The sequence below is a fragment of the Mirounga leonina genome, unplaced genomic scaffold, assembly GCF_011800145.1.
Source record: "Mirounga leonina isolate KUSES-001 unplaced genomic scaffold, KU_Mleo_1.0 Mir_53, whole genome shotgun sequence".
In the NCBI taxonomy this organism is placed as follows: Eukaryota; Metazoa; Chordata; class Mammalia; order Carnivora; family Phocidae; genus Mirounga; species Mirounga leonina.
Window position 1 is genome coordinate 88,999,764 of NW_023270807.1, and position 18,224 is coordinate 89,017,987.

At 38.4% G+C, this 18,224-nt stretch overlaps 1 long non-coding RNA gene across 1 annotated transcript in view; it reads left to right on the top strand.

Moving 5' to 3' along the window:
- LOC118000838 overlaps nt 1–11,088 on the top strand; it is a 55,362-nt gene extending 44,274 nt beyond the window's left edge. Inside the window, exons 4-5 of the long non-coding RNA XR_004676579.1 lie at nt 1,108–1,183; nt 10,491–11,088. This is a non-coding gene — a long non-coding RNA (uncharacterized LOC118000838). The remainder of the gene's footprint in view (nt 1–1,107; nt 1,184–10,490) is intronic.
- Nucleotides 11,089–18,224: the final 7,136 nt, after the last annotated feature.

Below are 18,224 nucleotides of genomic sequence, written 5' to 3' on the forward strand. Positions count from 1 at the left end.
TTTCTTTCTTTCTTTCTTTCTTTCTTTCTTTCTTTCTTTCTTTCTTCTTTTTCTTTTTTAGATTTATTTGCGTAGAGAGAGAGGGCACGCAAGAAAGAGTGTGCATGCACGGGGCGGAGGGGCAGGAGAGTGAGAAAGTCTTAAGCGGATTCCTCGCTAAGCACGGAGCCCACCACGGGGCTCCATCTCAAGCCCCTGAGATGTCTACTTGAGCCAAAAACAAGAATTCGTCGCTTAACCGACTGTACCACCCAAGCGCTCCATCCCTTTGTTTTCTTTAGGTCCAGTAGGACTACTAAAATCCTAAGTAAGTCATAAAACAGTAGTTGGCAAGATTATTGAAACCCCAAGAAAATGTAAAAAATGAAAGCCTCAGACTTTTGACTTCAGCTTGGGTCATGATCTTAGGGTCCTGACATCGGGCCCCACATAGGACTCTGTGCTCAGCGCAGTGTCTGCTTATTCCTCTCCCTCTGCTCTCTCAAATAAATAAATACGTAAATAAATACATAAATAAAATCTTTAAAAGATAAATGAAAGCCTGGGAATGTGAAGGGTAAGAATAAAAAGTTTATGCTGTATAATCATTTTGGTACAATAGTTTTAATCGGTTTTATAAACTTTGCAATAGTTTGTCTTCTTTATGTTTCTTAAGGGAATTAGAACATTTCTGAGTCTTTAAATTTTAAAAGGTCTTTGATTAAATTTTTATTAAGTGTTTAAATGTTTGGATAAATCTAATTGGTTATATTCATTTTTTGATTACTTGTGTACATAATATATGGTTAATTAGGGAAATGGTGTTTTAAAGAATGTCACTTGGTTAATAAGTTAAACAGATTTATAAATGGAGCACTAGACGATGTGCTACTAGTAAGAACACATTTCCTTCATAGGCTAAAACCCGTCAAACATTAAAGCATCTGTCCATCCCTTTCTGCTCTGGGTTCTGTGGCCTCAGCAGCACAAGATCCACTCTGTTAAGGTGACCTAACTAACCACGGGTTCTTTGATTCAATACAAGTATACTGAAAATATTCTGCGCGCCCACACCCAGTGTGCTGACACAGTCCCACTCACAGCCCTAAACATCTGTTCTCTTGACAGACACCATTTAGACCATGGGATGGCACTGATTCCTGCTTCCTGCTCTATGTCTGGAAACAAGATAGTGTGTGGAGTGGTAAGTTCTGTTCTCAAGATGCCAGAGCAAACAGCTTCAGATTACATTAGGAGGACTTGAAAAGTAGACCTGCTCAGTAAGAGAAAAGACAAATTGATTTGCCGCTCTTCCTTCCATTACATGAATTAAACTAATAAATGTTTGCATCCAAGGCATCTTTTCCAAAATCATCCATTTTCTTGCTCTGCTCGTGCTCCAAAACATCTTTCCAGAAGTGTTCACACATTGGTGTTGCATACACAGCAGTTGCATGTAGACATATTTTGCAGGACTGAACACTTCTTTTTTTCTATTGTATCTCGTAGGTGTAGATGGAATGTCATGAAAGGTGATACTATTGCTTCTCTAGACAATCAGAAGGAGATGGTACCTTAGAATTGTGAGTTATTATTATAAAATATATAATATGATTTCATTGAAATCTCAAAATATTACATTTTCAACTTAAATAGCTTTGATATTGAAATCTCATTAGTTATAGATATAATTTTATTAATTATAAAGTGGTCATTAATTATCCCTTTATTTTGCTTTTTTTGCTTTTTTAATTTTAATTTTTGTTTTAGAGAGGGAGGGAGAGGAAAGGAGGAGCAGAGGGAGAGGGAGAGAGAATCTCAAGCTGCGCATGGAGCCTGACATGGGGCTCAATCTAACAATCCTAAGATCAGAACCTGAGCTGAAATCAAAAGTCAGATGCTTAACCAGCTAAGCCACACAGGCACCCCATTTTGCCTTTTTCAAAGAAGATATCCTAGATATTTTAATGGAAAATAGTTTTTTGAAAACAATACAATAAAAATATTTATATTTTACCTTAACATTTATTTTAAAAATATAATCAAGTCCATATACATTATATTTTATTTCTAATCCTAAATCATACAGAATAGCCTTAAGTCAAGAAGGTGGTAGGAACTGGATTTCATGATAGAGCATAATATAATTTGTTCATCTGCTTACAGATGGAATAGTTTGGTGAAACATATATCATGAAAAAAAGGTGAAAAGAAAAAGATAGAGAAAATCTTGAAATAAATGGCCAGCTTAACTTAAAATCTGGAAACAATGATAGAAACTAGACTTCACAAACTATTTAATGAAATTTTAATTACTGGTCAACACAATGAAAACGAACAAGAAAATCACTCTGACATACATGGTTCAGTCATTTCAGATGGAGTCTCTATGGACTTTATATTCTTTATTAAATGAAGATTTAATTACAGATCATAAAATTGTACACACAGAAAGCACAGATGTAATCATTCAGCTGGAAAGAAAGAGGGAATAGATAGCAAACAATCAACAGTATTTGAGCAAGGCAAATTAACACCAACAGAAAACACTGATGTCATGTTTATATAGAATAATACTATATGTCCGATATTTAACCAATCATAATGATGCTTTTCTGGTAATAACAGCAAAATAGTTAAGGAAAGCAATGTGAAATTTCTAGGTTCTGTAGAAATTATTCTGAAATTTGACTCAATAATGGGCCAACATGTAAGACTTTTTAAATGCAAAAAGAGTCCCTTTCTAGGATAGAGAATTCAAACTGAGATCATTCACTAAATATGTAATGAAAAGAAAGAATGAATCATACATAAAAATCAAAAAGGCAAACATTTTAAGTTTACCTAGAGCAAGGACAAAGGTCAATGTTTTAACAACAAATATTTATCATACATATTGCTGAGCTAACATAAAAAGTAAACAAGGAAGTTGAAATTAATGATTACCTCCCTATCTTATACCTAATTTTAAAAAGTACAGGTCTGAACTGAAACAACAACAACAACAACAACAACAACTTTAATCTTGAAATTTTAGTCATTGATTTAAAAGATTATCCAAAGCAAACCCATGATAATGGCATTAACATGGTTGGTAATGAAAATGGTATATTTGGCCCCAAATCCAGAAACATTCTTTGTGCCATGTATAGTATAGTTAGAATTTGTTACCAAGAGAAAAGGCTGATAGTAATGAAATTCTTTGGAACAGCACAGAGATTATATACATATTTTCCTCTGCCTAAAGATGAAGCAGTTTGATGAAACACATATAAAATTTGACCTTACAAGGGCACCTGAGTGGCTCAGTCAGTTAAGTGTCTGCCTTCAGCTCATGTCATGATCCTGGAGTCCCGGGATCGAGCCCCGCATTTGGGTCCCTGCTCAGTGGGGAGTCTGCCCCCCCACTCATATTCGCTGTCAAATAAATAAATAAATAAATTAATTAATTAATTAATTAGACCTTACAAACCCTCTCAAAGGATGAGCATGCTGAATAATTGCTGTTAAATGAGTTGGTTTTTAATTCAGGCAAGGTACAAGATGCCTTGAAAGAGTAGCATGGAACAGCTGTTCTCCAAAAAGAAAATCATGGTCTTTGGTGGAATATCAAATTAATTTTGAATTTTTGTTCTCTACAGTTGTTTGCTGTGAAGCATTATTCACTATTAATAAAATAAGCAAAGCTTTCTAAAAATAAAATATAGACAACAAAACCAACCTAAGTTTGGCTATTTCACTTTTCCAAAACAGTCTGTGGGCCTTGGTAGAGGAAAATTTCTCCAAAATGAAATCAGTAAAAATGATATCAGAACTACAGTGTCTGTAGGAAGGTTGTTTGCTTCGCGTTACTGCCAGCAGAACATAAGATATGCGAAAATCTTGATTCAAACAACATAATTAGTCATTGTAAAATGATGTGAATAGAAGTGAAGGCATGAATAATATTACGAAGTAAATAGATAATGATAATAATAAATAGATAGATAATAATGTATAAATCACATACCTCTTTAGTTTGTTATTCATCTGAATGTCACTGGCCATCCAGACATTGTAATAATAACTAAATTCAGTCATCGCGGATATTTGAGCAACTTTAAGTCACATAAAAACCATAGTTTTCCACACTTCTCAATTTTATGCTTATAAAGGCACATTTGTCAAGATTGCAGGAGAGGATGTATTTTAACAGCTTGTTTGCTTTTAAACACTTAGTTTCTGAAATGTGAGCCTCATTTTTTTCCGCTCTTCCCTTAGTTCATGTAAATGCTGGGAATAGTTCTGCTCTTCACAAAGGATTGGGCCTCCAACACACAGGACCTCCCTGAGGCTGGCCTCACTTCTCCCCCTACCACATACCTAACAGGAAGTGAAAGGGACTTCTCCCTTCATCTTAGAATTGCTGCGAATGCACAGAGCTGAGGCCCACATGGGGTGACTACCTGCAAAAGTTAGAGTACCACCAATTCCTGTCAGTTATTTTTCTCCTGAAATGCAAAGTGGAGTCCAAACTGGTCCTTCAATCCTCATTCCTATTCCCTCTGCCAGTTTATACAAGCAATGATAAAAGTTTATTGAAAAAAGAGGAATTCAGGGGCTCCTGGGTGGCTCAGTCAGTTAATTGTCTGCCTTCGGCTCAGGTCATGATCCCAGGGTCCCGGGATCGAGCCCCCAGGTCTGGCTCCCTGCTCAGAGGGGAGTCTGCTTCTCCCTCTCCCTCTGTGGCTCCCCCTGCTTGTGCTCTTTCATTCTCTCTCTCTGTCAAATAAATAAATAAAATCTTAAAAAAAAAAAAGAAAAGAAAAGAAAAAAGAGGAATTCATAGGAGACTTGGTGCTTTCCCCCCATTGACATCTGAGGGGAAGTCCAAGAGGACAAATCCTGCTTCAAGGGAGACTGGCGTCTCACCCCCATCTGGTGCTTGCTGACCTGCCACCACTTACAGGCTCCCCCGAGTGTTCCAGAGAGAAGACTGATGAGAGAGCTCTGGTGGGGAACATGATGGCTGAGAGTTCTTGACTTATAGGAGAAATAAGTGTGTTCCTCAGATTTGTGAACATACATACTGGTGCCTGCCTTCCTCCTGAAGAATTCTGATAGCAGGAAGCTGGCTAGAGTATACTTGAATGGCTGCACAAGGCAGGAGGGAAGGAGTAGTAGAAGTGCATTTCTCCCATTCAGTATGTCAAGGATGGTGATTTTCCCAGAGACAAGTAGGATAACTGGGTTTGAGCTGCCTTGGAACCTAACAGCAGAGGACTCAAGGAGTAACATGCTATGGGGTGGTCTGCAGAAAACTGAGGGGGTTTATAAAAGATCAGCAGTTGTAGTGGTCAGATTTCAAAATGGCCCCCAACGATCCCTGCATCCTGGTATTTACAGCCTCATGTCGTCCTCTCCCAGATTGTACCTGACCTGACCATCATGGCAGAAGTGAGAGCATGTCACTTTTGAGACTGAGTTATAAAAGACACTGCTGCTTCCATCTCTTTTTTTCTCTTTCTTTCTTTCTCTCTCTCTTTTTCTGTCCAATCTTGTGCTTTGGGGGAAGTCAGCTGCCATGTCATGAGCAACCGTATGGAGAAATCCATATGGCAATGACCTGAGTGAGGCCTTCTGCCAACAGCCACCTGAATGAGTTTGGGTTTCTGTCTACATTCTCCAGCCTCAGATTAGCCTTGAGATGACAATATCCCCAGCTGACAGCTCATCCTCAAACCAGGGTGGGGAGAGGGGCAGTAAATGGCAGGAGAGGAGAAACTTTGAATTGGGTATGGTATTATGGTTTTGGTTTAGCCTAGACTGGAGTTTTTAATACCTGAAATTGTCTGGAAAGTTAGTTTGACTGAGATGCCAAGAGTTAGGGAAGGGGGATTCAACATAGCATGAATGGATGCGATGATGAGAGACAGACCCAATTAGGTCAGCCCATTCAATATAACAGGAACAAGCTAGGTGGGTGTTTGTATGTGTGTGTATTTCCTATGATATAGAGAAGAGGTAAGCAATCTTTTCTGTAAAGGTCTAGATAATATTTTAGGCTTTGTGGGCCACATATGGTCTCTATTGTACAGTCTTGAAAAAACACTTTTAGCAAATGTAAATACACTCAGCTCCTGGGTTGCACAAAAATACAAAATTCAGGACAAGGACTAGATTTAGCCTTTGGACAATAGTTTACCAACATTTGATCTACATGATATACATGAACAAAGAAAGAGACACTAAGAGAAAACAGTTATCAGTGATAAAATGAAAGTTGTTCAAACCTAAGGATGGCATGACCGGACGAACTAAATCTATATTGAACTGAATGAGTAATGTGAATCTTAAAATCTTAAAGATTTAAAAGATGCTAACTAATATACATTTCATAAAATCCAAATGTCCTAAGTGCTCATATTGTTTTTAATGGATATCTTCATTTGGGTCATCTCTGGCTCTGCACATTGGTCCCAGGCCCTTTTGAAACTGGGCATTGAGTAGCCCACTCCTACACAGTGAATTTAGGCTATCTGGAACAGAGGAGGCCATGACCAGGCCATTAACTTCCACATTTGATGTGTTCAGAGTCCAGAAATCTTATGGAGAGCCTAATTTCTTTTTCTGAATAATGACAATAAAACAATACTTCCTTTCCTGGAAAAATACATTAATTCCATAATCCAAAGTACTGTTTCTAACACAGCCCTTATTAAATACTATTTAGTCCCTTAAAACTTTGGCACTAAAAGTGCCATCTAAAAATAAATATCAATTTCAAACCCCAAGCCCAAGGTGTAGACGCAATAGATATACATTTTTTGGTATGTTTTAATTCTATTTTTATAAGTCATGAAGCAGTTTGGAATTCCAATTTACAACAACTGAAACATAAGAAGGTTCAAAGCCGTAGATGTAGCATGTAAGGATTTCTTTCCTCATTGAGAGGAAATTCTTATTTTTAAGGAGGAAACTTTTATTCATGTTAGCATTTGCCTAAAATTCTGAAACAGATTACTTGTAATAAAAGAGAAAAGAACACAGAAAATAAATGCTGATCTTAGTGCCTTATGAAATAATTGAACACCATCACCCAAAGTGTTTTCTGTTTTTAGGAGAAGAACCTTATTGCAGAATGTTTTGTGAGGTGAAGTGAGGGTAGGACAAAAATTAAAATATCTTCCCAAGAAGATCCAATAAAGTCATGGATAACACAGTCAAATGGAATACTAAAACAAAGTTAAGATAAGTCAGGTTATCTTTCAGTGTTAAGAATGACAAGGTGAAAGCTTCACTTGTCTGAGGGATTATTTCCATTGTTTAAAAAAGGTTTTCAAGTGGCCTTGTTCTTTGGGACACACAGAAACAAAATACTGGGGTGCTTGGGTGGCGTCGTTGGTTAAGCATCTGACTCTTGGTTTTAGCGTCATGGGATCGAGTCCCATGTTAAGCTCTGTGTTCAGAGTCTGCTTGAAAGACTCTCTCTCCCTCTGCCTCTCCCCACTGTGCTCTCTCTCTCTCTCTAAAATAAAAAAAATAAATCTTAAAAAAAAAAAAGGAACAAAACACTGGGTTGGCTGAATCATGGGTTGATCCAAAGTGGCACTTCTGATCTATATGTACACATATATACACACACACTTCACATCATTCTAAACCATAAACTAACCCATATGTGTATGGGTTATCTATGTGTTTTCTGTTTTTAGGAGAAGAACCTTATGTGTATACCATATGTGTATGCATGTATATCTATGCATATACATACAGGTACCCTTGCATATCAGAATTGCTTTCTAAAGACAATTGTTTTCTTCTTTGACACTTAAGAAATCTTCATTTTTTGCTTTTCCCCAAAATTTAACTATTTAAAATAAAGTTTTAATACTTTGAAAGAATTTTACACTGCCTCAATGACCAGACATAGGATATTATCAGTTGTACGTGCTTGGAAATCCCAGTATGTTTCTCTTAATACTTTGGTTTGTGAAGAGTTGAATGTGGAGGGAAAAGGAAATGGAATGCAGAAGAGGTTAAAAGAAGTCTGCTCAGAAACTATGCCTTTCTGTATTCTACTACTAACTAACTCGTGTTTCTCAAATTTTGGTGAACTTAAAATTCCATGAGAAGCTTTTCCAAAATACATGGGTATAGCCCCCAACACTGGAGATTCTTTCAGTGAGTCCAGGGCAGGGATTGACAAATTTTTTCTGTAAAGGTTTGGAAAGTAAATATTTTAGGCTCTAGGCCATATAATAATTTGTCATGAAGGAAACTAGACTATGTCACTCCAAAATGGGCCTCTTTGACATAAAAAAATATTGTGAGCTGAAGGCAATGAAGAAGCAACAAACACAGGAAAAGTCTCGATACCCTCCCCCTTTTCTGCCTAAAGGCAAGATATAAATTCTCCTTTTATTGGAGACAGGCTTCTCAGCCCAGGAGGGCACCAGAGGAGTCTTCCAACAAACCTTCCGTCAGTTTCCTCCCGTATGTTGACCATACCACAGTTTGCCACTCTCGGGAGCCTAAACCTGCCTTCCTGTGTCCCGTCAGCTCTGTGTGAATGTATTGCTCTTTGTTGAAGATGCCAGATGAGCTGGAATACTAAGCCGCCATCTGGGTCACTCTTCGCTCACGTTCCTCCCTCTCGACACGCGCTGCACGTGTTAATGAACGATTTGTTTTTCTCTCGTTAACCTGCCTTTTTGTTAACTTAGGCTGAGAGCCTAAGATGGGGCAGAGGTGAAGTTTTCCTCACCAACAATCACAACTATCTGACAGGGCCATTCCAGCGCAAAACCAGCCAGAGACAATATGTTAGAAAGTGAGCTCTACTGTATCCCAATAAAGCTTCAGCTACAGGGTGGATTGGGTCCACAAGCCTATTTTTTGCCCATCTCTGATGGAGAGCATGACCCAAGTATACTGTATTTGGAAAAGCACTATGTCTTTATAAAGTGCTCATAAAAATTTGTAAAAAAAAAAAAAAAAAAAAAATACCCCAAACCCAACAGAAAACTGGCAAAAAAAAAAAAGAAAAAGAAATAAAATGATTTTATAAAGAAAGGGAAAAAGCAATATAAGCAATAATTAAAGAAATGCAAAATGAAACAGAATACCACTTTTACCTGCTAAATTAGCAAACCCTAAAAGATTAGATAAGATGCACTTTTGTCAGGCTGTGGGAGAGCAGGTATACTCAATGCCCTTAGTAAGAGGATAAATTAGTCCATCTTCAGAAGGCAGTTGACGCACAGCTATCAAAATTGTGTATAAAGAAGGTTTACAATAGCAATAAATTGAGAACCATTTAAAAATCCACCAAGAAGGACATGGTTGAAAAATTTTGGTATGTCTTTTTTTTTTCAAATTTAATTATTTATTTATTAGAGAGAGAGAGAGAGAGCACACCCAAGTGGGGAGAGAGGCAGAGGGAGAGGGAGAAGCAGACTCCCACTGAGCAGGGAGCCTGAAGCGGGCTTGATCCCAGGACCCTGAGATCAGGACCTAAGCTGGAGGCAGACGCTTAACCAACTGAGCCGCCCAGGTGCCCCTGTCTGTTCCATCTCATACTATAAAACATTATGAAGAATAAAGCACATCAGTATGCTGACCATGGCAGACTGTTGATTATCCTCCTAAATCATTATCTCCCTTTTTATTGAATGCGGGCGCCCTCTTTGGGACATGCGTCCAGTTCCCTTGCAACTGGGTGTAGCCATGTGCCTAAGTCCTCACCGATGGGAAATGAATGCAATTGATGTGTATAATTGCCAGTTCATTTCCTTAAAGATGTTTCCTTTGAATCACTCTTCCTTTTTCTATTTCTGTGGCAGGCTTAGAAAGCTATGTGTTAGAGATTACAGCCCCCCCACTTCATTCCAATGGGTCCCTGAATGATTTCCTGGGGCAGAACCTACTTTTCGACCCTGCACTGTAATGTGAGAAAGAAATTAAGAGCTATCACACTTCAACCAGGATGTTTTGGATTCTCTTTACAGCAGCTTAAACTTTGCCCTAAAATAGAAATGGAAAATGGTGCGGTCATAGTTAAAACATAAAATGTGGCATTGGTAGAATGGGAGAGTGGCAGGTGATGGGGTCCATACGGCTCAAAGGCTGATGACCCTTGTTCCGGTTGACATACACATTTGGAAAAATGATCATCTGCAATAAGGGGGAAAGCAGATTCCTTCCTCTGTTTCTGCAGAGGAAGCTCTTAGAAAGAGTCAGAATCTTAATCGTGTTCACTGTTTTTTGCTGTTTGTAAAAAGGCTTTTTAAAAAGCAATGAATGAAGGTAAGAATTGGTAAGTTTGTGAGCACAGATGGAAGAAAATAGCATCCAGAAAGGGGAGGCTTATCATGTTTGAAAAGCCAACGGATTCTACATCCCAAACTGTAGAGATAAACCAATGCTCAGAGCCTTTCTCGAAAGCCTGTCAAGACTCCTCAAAGAGAAGTCTCCAATAAAGAACACATTCCGGGTGCTGACTTCCTACCTGACCTGATTTTTTTTTTCAGGTAGCTTCGAGGTACCTGCCATTCAAATGAGGAAAAGTGGGTCTAACTTACAAGGTAGGAACTATGTCAGTCTGAAAATCTGCGTCCAGACAAGAACTCTAATGTCTGAAAACCTTGGGGAAGATCCTTCCCTGCCACTTCAAGCTTTTGGTGATTGCCGGCAACCCTAAGCATTCCTTGTTTCGTGGCTTCATAACTCCAAACTCTGCTTCCATCTTCGTATGGCTACCTTTTCTGTGTCTGTGTCTAATTTTCCCTAGTTTTATAAGAACATCAGTCATAAAGTTACTTCTGGATGAATTAAGTTTTCTTGCAATTTTGTTACCTTTTGCTATGTTGATTTTTAAATGCTATCTGATCACTCTTATCAATAGGTGGCCAGACTCCTTACTATGGTCATTCTCTGATCATTGATCACTAGTACCTACGTTATTGAGTCAAGTGATCTCCTGTGTTAATTCTATTGGTTTTGTCTTTCCAAGGTCAGATCTTGGATGCATAAAAAGATTTTTTCAAGATGTTTTACAAATAACCTATTACAAACTGTGGTTTCCTGGAGGTCCTCCAGGCAAAAGATCTAAGTGTGAATGTATATATGTATGTATTTAACTTTATTAAAGAAGGATGCTAAAAATAATTAGCTTTGGTGTGGCCCATATTTTTAGTTAGTTCAACACTGTTATAAGAGCTGCATGGGAAAAACTATCAAATAAAGAAGAGGCTCAGGCTTTTGTAGGTTAATTCTGTGTTGATAATGTATTGCTGATAAATGTGTTTCAGAGCATAGACAACTTTACACGATAAATTGGAAGGTCCTGGAAATTTGTGAATGCCCTGCTATCCACAAGCCATTCTTACCTTCGGGGCATGTTCTACTGACTGAGCCAGCCAGGAGCCCCAGGCTTGGTGTTTTAAAATATTTTGGGGACCTTGAAAAGAGAGGAACTCACTCACATTTATAGTAACTGCAGGAAAAATCTGGTGGAGATGAATTTCTTGGGTTTAGATTTCTAAACTTGGAATAGAAGAACAATTGAAAAAACATCTTTGGAGAGATGGAAATTATTGAAAATACAATTTCTGCAAAATTTTGAGATGGAAGTTAATCCTCTGGTCTTAGTCAATGCTTAAGTAGGTGCAGCTCTAGATTTGCTGATTATACCACAAGTTGGCTTCTAAATGTTAAATAATAGTTCTTGTTGATTCTATGTAAGTGTGTCAGGCTGAAATACAAGATTATGATGACAGCAATGAAGGAACCACTAATAAAGGATAAAAGGGATTTTATCTTCATTTTTCTTCCTGTAGAGATATATGTGATTTTCAGAAGATAACCCTAAAGTTTATAGTTTCATTGACCTCCAGGACATTAACCAGATTTTTGTCTAACATTCTTTCTTTCAATGATTATAAGTACTTCTCTGTCTCCTGTAGTCCTTTGAATAAGCTTTACCATTCTTCTGGTACTCTCATTCATGAGTTAAATCTCTAATACACACTCATTTAAAGACACACACACACCACTGAAATATGACTAAATACCAACCAGTATGGCTAAAATTTAAAATATTAACAATACCAAATATTTACAAGGATATAGAACAACTCAAATTCTCTTGTATTGCTGGTGGGAATACAAATTAAAATAATTACTTTGAAAAAATGGGTTTGTTAGTATCCACTAAAGCTAAACATACTTACACCTAATGACCTACTCCTGGGTATATATATATGCAACAGAAATCCATGAGTATGTCTACCAGAAACATACATAAGAAAATTTATAGAAACTCTGTGATAGTCCCAAACTAGAAGCAGCTCTGTCCACGAATGGAATAGATAAATTGTGCTTTAAATATACAATGGAAATCTATGCATTAATGTAAAGAGATGAACTATTGACACATGCTACAACATGGATGGATTTTACATAGCTAACATTAAATGAAAGCAGATGCAGAATACTACATACTGTATGATTCTATTTATATGAAGTTCAAAACAGAAAAAGCTTGCCTCTGAGATAGAAACCAGGATGTAGGTACCCCCTGGGGATACCAAGTGGGAGGGCTATGCAAAGAAGCCTTTGGCATGTTGGAAATATCCTATATCTTGGTCTGAAATACATACAGAATACCTATGTAGGAATTACTTACCTATATCCTTAACACTTGTGTTCTTTTTGGCATATAAGTTATAACTTAATTTTAATAGAAAGAAATAAATGTATTTTGGATAACCCACAGGCTCTGGAGGGTGGGAGTGGGGCAAGGAAGAGGACCTGATTTGGAGGCTGCACAGCCAGGAACAATGTCCAAGTTGTGTTGCAGACTGGCCCATTATTAAAGCCTCCTGTGCTGCCGTGGGCACAGCAGGTGCAACTCCCACCACTTAAAGCTCAAACACTAGCCATCAGGTGCTGCCACCAGAACCACAGCCACGGCTGTCTCTGTGCCACTCTCTCACCACTCTGGCCAGCATGGATTCTGGACCAGACTGCTCATTTGAAACCCATTTTGGGATTCAAAGCCTGGAGCCGGGCTGTCAGGTTGGCAGAACCTCAGTACTTGCCTCTTAGTTGCAAGGGAAGTGTGGAGAGAAAGCACCTGCTACTATTTCATAAACTGGCGGGGGGCGGGGGGAGTTCCTCAAACATAAGACAGTAGTTCCAATATGGAGCATCCTAAAAGAATAACCAAAGTCTGTGCAGATGACGTAATTCAATTAGTCAACAAATACTTCAAGTGTGCCTCTGTTGTCCTAGCTATTGTGTTAGCGAAGGAAATCCTTGGGCTGCTTTCCTATTAGATTATTTTTCCTCCCTTATTTGTGGGAGAGGAAAGGAATTCGCACCCATTTAGGGTGAAGGTGTTGAGAGATTAAGTTCAGATCCTAGTAGTAGATCTTTTCCTTCCAGAACAATGTGAGCTCACTTTTCTTTTTATAGGTTTATGAAAAGAGTAATGAACTCAACTACATTTTCCGTAAAAGAATGAGATTTATTACTTTTGATAATGAAGTTGAACCCCTGAGCACTATATACTGATGGCAGTGGGTCCCAGCTTGTGGAGGTCTTGGCAAACTGTTAGTGTCTTATCTCCATAGCTCCATTCTTGCCACTGTGGCAAAACTATCGATGCCTAGGATTGTGCCCTGGGGTACCATACAACACCAAATATAAGAACAGAAATATACTTGTAAGCTGGAGTTCTGCTAAGGAGTTGACAAACAATGTTTCTGGAAACATTCTTCTTTGCTAAAGTTATTTTGAGAAAACAAAAAAGAGCAGATTAATTTTAAGCAACCCAAAATATTATTCTCCATGCAGATATGGAAGATAGAGGTGAAGCCAGGTCTTGGCTGGAATTTAGACAGGGTTACAAAGCCCTGTTCTCAAACCAATAGAGATGACATGGTAGGAGACTATAATGGCAGCTGCCATGTGTATGAGTGTGTGTGTGTGTGTGTGTGTGTGTGTGTGAGAAAGATAGAGAACAAGAGAGCTGTAAGCATTTGAAACAAGTATTGAAGACATTGTAGGTGTGGTACATGGAATAGAGTCATTAGTACTGAGAGGGGCATATACTAGGACATCAACAAATATTTGTGGCCTGAAAGTGGAGCATTCTAAAAGGACCTTTTGACCTTGAAGATTATATTAATAGAGCAATAGGGAGATACTGGCCCTTTGGTTTTAGTATTCATATAGCCATATGATTTCTGAAGAATATCACTTGAGACCTTGATTTGCTGTTATAAAAATGAGTAGAAATGAAAATCGCATGTATTCAGTCCCAAGTTAGTGGCAAATTGAACCAAGTGGTGTAACCAAATTGAGAATTTGCTGAACACATAAGGCCGTGGCTGACCCTATCTTTGATAAAGCCCTGACCAGAATAATACACAGTTGTAGGCCTTTCCCAAACCCAAACTGCATTAATTTTATCCTCTATAGAAAGACACACTTTCTAGCAATGTTCCTCTCAGTATTTAAAGGGTATAGTAGACATAGAAAAAGTTTACTTTTGTTAATACAGCACACAGTTCCTGCCATACACAACTTGTTATTTTATTATACTAGTCAAGGATCTCTGGGTTGAAAGTGATAGAAATTTAGTGAAAGTAAAGTAAGAGGTAAAAGCAAATTACTTGCTCACTCAAGTCAAAGTTCAACCGGATTTACTTGAATACCATCAGAAATCTCTCTCTCCATCTCTGCTCTGTTTTGCTTTGTGTTCACTTCAGTCATTAATGGGCTTCTCTCTCCAGTGGGAAAGTTGGCCCGTGGTGGCTCCACATTTAGCTGATCCTCAGAGTGCATGATCCCAGAGGAAAGAGCAGGCTTCTCTCCTCTGCTCTCAGTATTTGAGAAGAACCCTGATTGACCTACCTAAGTCAGATCCCACTAGGTGGAGGTGCTGTGCACGTGGCGGGTGAGGAAACTCCCTTGATAAAGTGACAAACAGGGGCAAAAAAGAAAAGCAGAGCTATGGGGGCTGTCATGCGGTAATCTTGGGGTCAGTGGATGACATGAGGGGTGACTGGGAAGAAAATATCAGCTCTGCAGTGATCGACCTAGGTGCTGTGCTGTCTCTTCTCACCATCTCCCACCTTCCTAGACCTTGAACGGGATTAAACAGACCCATCTCCAGGATCATCAGCCTTGGTATGATTTCAAGGACAGGGAACAGGGCCTTTCTGCCTAAAATACATATTTCCAGTTGCATAGTATATCTGGAATTAGTTTTACTCAAGGCAAAGTATATTGCTCCAGATTAATCTTTGATAGATAAAAAGCCCCAATGCAAACATCTGGCAGAACTGGCTCATGGTTGCCTTCTGTCACCAATAGGGGGTCACAAAGGATGAAGGCCCAGACAGGGGAAAGAATGTCCAATGGGCCAGCCCCTGCCCACAGAAGAGAGGTAAGTAAAGAGAGGCCAGCTATCACTGAAGTACTGAAAGGGATGGAGGTCTTAGCTTTAAAAAAAAAAAAAAATTTGACATCTTTGGGGCATTGGGGTCAAGGTCCCTCTCTCAGGATCACTCCTCTTCTGTAGAGATCAATTTTGGTTGTTCACTCTGAGCAACACCAGCACTGGGCTATGTAGTGAGTTTTATTATTGTTAAGACACAGAGGCCTACTTTTCTTTCTGGAGAATGTGGTCCCAACAAGCGTGATAAAATAAACAAGGGAAAATCCACTGAAACAATAAAAAATGTTCTATTCTCCAAGTTCACTTATGTCTCTGGGTAAATGGCATATGATTAAAGGGAATCATACAGTTTGGTGTAAGAATTTCTATGGTTATAATTTTAAAAGGCTTGTCTAGAGTTCATTTTATATCAGCTTTTCAACTCATCAGGTTGTTTTGTTGCTATTGTTGTTGGTTTTGGTTTTTGGTTTCTTTGGATTTGTTTTTTGCCTTGAAAACTTTGGGTCTTCTGTTACAAAATAAATTTATGAATTTCTTCTTGAAAATCAAGATACCATAGAAATTATTGATACTAGACTTCAAGGCAACTTGGAGATAGAATATGCCAACTAGGGAATGTTTGCTAATAACTATATAGACTTAAGAGATCTTTCCAGTGAATACATACCTTCCAACCATCCAGGACAAACAGGTATTATTGGTGCTGCTCTATTTGTCCCTGAAAGCAGATGGCTACCCACCAGCTGCCCAGCTGTCCCATCAGATCTTCCTGCCCCCATTGGTTTCTTGTCTTAAAAGTCCATACTTGCCCTTCAGTATACCAACTGACATCAAAGAAAAAAAAAAAAAGTCCTAAAGTTCAACAGAGTGAAACTGACATTTAAAAAAGGAATTTTAGGGTCCTGGGTGGCTTAGTCAGTTAAGCATCCAACTCTTGGTTGAGCTCAGGTCATGATCTCATGGGTCATGGGATCAAGCCCCAAGTTGGGCTAGCCACTCAGTAAGGAGTCTGCTTGAAGATTCTCCCCCTCTGTCCCTCCCCCACTCACACTCTCTCTTTCTCTCAAATATATAATCTTTTTTTAAAAAAAGGAATTTTAACTAGGAAACTAAAGGGATATCTGTACAAAATCCCAGAGACATTGCTAGAGGGTCTGATAAAAGTGCTTAAGCTTTGAAGCAGATAGATATGGTCTCTGACCTTGTCAAATCACAACTTCTCGGAGGCTCGCCTGTAAAGTAAGTGACCATCTATTTCATGATAATCATGACTGCCTTGTGAGCAGATGTGAGGGTTAAAGATATAATTAATGTATGTGCAAATGCAGACTTGTATGGACTGGAGCCTGGACCTGCTGAGGGATGTGCCCGGAGAAATGACCATCCCTTCATCCATTTTTATGGTCAGTTCTTGGTATTGGGCTGAGATTGTCTCTAGATCTATCCTTAAATTCATTTTTTTCTGACCATATGGGAGAGCAATGTAACTAATTCTCTAGCTCTTGCTCTGTCTCTTACTCTCTCCTTCCATGCAATTCTGGGTAATTTTTAATCCATCTATTATTGTGTGTAATTGTATGTAACCAGAAGCATTTACTGTATTTTTATCACATTTTGGAGCAGTATTCATGAGGAACTGTACAAATATTATCTGATATGTATCTCTTCACAAGAAAGACAACCTTAAACACATATACAAGACAAAGCCCAAAGTGGAGAAAGCAGTTTTTTTTTTTTTTTTTGCCTACACAGCCTTAGGCCACAGACCTTTGCTCAGGGGGCAGTGGAGCTGCTGGGAGGTCACTGATGTTTTTTTCTTTGGCCCTATAATCTCTGTCCACTTCAGTCCCTCTCCCAAATAAACCTACCACCCACTGTGTGCTTTCAGCTCCAAGCCAACTTCTCTACCTGGTCTCCAACCATCCCCCACATCCCCAATCGAAATGTCAAAATGTCATTCATAACATCTTTGTATATAGAGAATATGAAGTTTCCACCAGCAAGAGACCCTTTGCCCAGGAGGGTTGCATAGTAAGTATGGTATAAATTGGAGTCAAAGCTTCTTTTTATTTTGTTGCTAAAAGATATTTACTTGATTTTGAGAATAAGGATAAATTATTTTATGGCAATATTAAAAAACAAAACAAACACAGAAAAGAAAACCTTAATGTGAGTAAATGAGAGAAATTGTGTTGCATAGGATTCCTTTGGTATTTAGATGTTATTGTCAATATTAATCTAGATATTAATCCAGAGATCATGAGAAGTTTTTTTCAAATACTATTTTTATTTACATAGAATTTAAAAGAAAATATTAGTTCATTAAGTAGAAATATTTTATAATAGAAATGTATGAAACAGTATATTCATATGAAATAGGAAATGTATGGGAAAATATTCATTCAGGTAAAAGTTCCATTTATGCAAAACTTGGCCTATGTCAAATTAACTGTCTCAATAGAGAGTGAAAAAGGATTGCTTCAGGATTGCTTCTGTCTGAATTGTTATCTTTTTTTTTTTTAAAGATTTTACTTATTTATTTGAGAGAGAGAGAATGAGAGAGAGCACATGAGAGGGGGGAGGGTCACAGGGAGAAGCAGACTCCCCGCCGAGCAGGGAGCCCGATGCGGGACTCGATCCAGGGACTCCAGGATCATGACCTGAGCCGAAGGCAGTCGCTTAACCAACTGAGCCACCCAGGCGCCTTGAATTGTTATCTTAAAAAAAATTAATCCAACAATATATTGTTAAATGCCTACTCTTACCTGGGCTCTCAAATGTTTATTTAGCTGTCTTA